General features: G+C 29.7%; 1 non-coding gene across 1 annotated transcript; it reads right to left on the bottom strand.

Moving 5' to 3' along the window:
• Positions 1-1,737: 1,737 nt before the first annotated feature.
• On the bottom strand, positions 1,738-1,809 carry TRNAQ-UUG (transfer RNA glutamine (anticodon UUG)). Its single transcript has one exon. It is a non-coding gene; the product is annotated as a tRNA-Gln (tRNA).
• Positions 1,810-2,414: the final 605 nt, after the last annotated feature.

The following is a 2,414-nucleotide window of genomic DNA, read 5'->3' on the forward strand; positions in this document are numbered from 1 at the left end:
TGAATTATACTTGGGTATGACTTAGAGCCACACTTATATAGAAGCGAAGGTTATAACCGTCTCTGGTTTGTCCGACGTGGAGTGAGGATAGTCGTGCTTTTGTGTGGTGTCAAATAATATATGTCCACTTGTACGTAAGTGATTTCCTTGAATGGATTGAGCTTATGGATTTGACTGCTCTTCATAAGTCGCTGACCAACTTGGAACAAATCTGAAAACAAAATCATAGGTGAAAATATTAAAAGACTCGATCGAGACTTCTTTTTTTGTAAAAGTGCTAAGAAAAAGGAACAAATAATCTAAGAAAGTGATGGAAATGATGATGACAGAGAAATGATGAAGGGGCAAGTGAATCACTTATATTGCTGAAAATGATAAAGGAGTATTGGAAAGATTTCAAGTCCCACATTGGTTAGACATAAAGCTTCTATAGAGTTTATATAGAGTGAGACCACTCACTTTAAAAACTAGTTTTGTAAGGATGAGTTAGACCAAACTCTAATATGGTATCAAAGCCTATCGATAAAGACTATGGGCGTCCACCGTTAATATCCATGCACCACACCCAAAAAGAGTGTTGGGCATGAGGGGGTGTACTAGGAAGATCCTAAGTCCCACATTGATTTGAAATAAAGTCTTGAAATAGTATATATAGAGTGTCATCCCTCACTTTACAAGTTGGTTTTGTAAGGTTGAGTTATGTCAAACTCTAATATGGTATCAAAGCCTATCGACCGGACCTTGGGTCACCCACCGTTTATATTCACGCATCAAACTCAAGGTGGTGTATTGAAAAGATTCCAAGTCCCATATTGGTTAAACATAAAGTCTCTATAAAATTTATATAGAATGAAACCCTCACTTTAAAAATCGATTTTGTAAGAATGAGTCATGTTAAACTCTAATAAGGAGCAACAAGAGAAAAATGAGTACATAAAAAAAAGTCATTGCTTTAGGGTTTGAACTTGATCTTAAATTTGATACATTGATCATTAATGGCTTGTATTTATGTTATTTTGTTTTATTTTTATTTAATATTATTTGTCAGATTCAATGATATGATATTTGATAAAAAAATATTAAAATATAAAAAATAATAATGAAATTTAGAGTGGAATATTACTTCATTTTAGACAATAAAAATTAATAGAAGAGATTAATTTAATTAACAAAAAAAAATTAAAAGATATATAAATAAGATTAATTTGATTAACAAAAAAAATTAAAACATATATAAATAACAATAATTAATAAGTAGGGTTGAGTTAGGTCCAATCACACATTATTAACATGGTATCAGAGCCTGGTTGAAGATCCGGTGGGCCACCTATTATGGTTTCCGCTATCGGACCACCCACCATTTATTTCCACGCTCCAGATATTCAGTCCTGGGCGTGAGGGGGTGTGTTAAGAGTCCCACATCGGACAATATATGGCCTGAACATGAGTTTATAAATGGGGGCAATCCTCACTCTATCAACCGGTTTTGTAGGGTTGAGTTAGGTCCAATCACACATTATTAACATGGTATATATATATATATATATATATATATATATATATATATATATATATATATATATATATATTCATATGCTACCGGAAAATAAAACTTCATTTATATTACTTGAGTAATTATTTTTCTGAAACATTTTTTATTATCGTTTTAAAACTTTTGGAACTTACAAGTACAATGTATAAGATAAAGCAAATAAACAATTTATAAAAACAAAACAGAGGTCCTACCGGGAGTCGAACCCAGGTCGCTGGATTCAAAGTCCAGAGTGCTAACCACTACACCATAGAACCGATTTATTTTAAACTGTGCTTATTTTCAAATTTCAGTGAATAAATAAGAGATCAAATTTTGTTACACAAAAACGCATCCAAATAATTTTATTCATAACTTTATTATTATTTTTTTCTTTCTTCCTATTTATAACTAACGCAACAATAAAACTATTTAGAGTTTCTTCTTGTTCCTTTTCTGTTTGTCTCTAATTAACAAAACCCATTTTTTTATAGGATTAAAACTAAAAATGCTATATTTGCATAGGTTTAATTCGTATTATTTAACCCTTATTTTTAAATATTCAAATATTTAATTGGTCTCTCCAAATATATTATTTTTTTGTTTTGATCTTTGTAATTTTGTATCTTTAGTTTTAATTATTAAAAAAATATGTCATTTTGATTATTATAAATATATGTCATTTTGGTTTCTTGCTTTTTTGTTTTAGTTTCTATACAATTAATTTATGTTAAAATTGATATGTGTAATCTACAGTCAACCCACAATAAATTTACTGCATGATCTTACAAATTTATCCTTTCACTTAAAAAGAATTGCAGTGTATTATGGACTAATTAATAATAAATAAGTGTTCTAATTAAGACACTCACATACCTCTCTC

This window comes from Lathyrus oleraceus, chromosome 3 (genome assembly GCF_024323335.1).
Source record: "Lathyrus oleraceus cultivar Zhongwan6 chromosome 3, CAAS_Psat_ZW6_1.0, whole genome shotgun sequence".
NCBI lineage: Eukaryota > Viridiplantae > Streptophyta > Magnoliopsida > Fabales > Fabaceae > Lathyrus > Lathyrus oleraceus.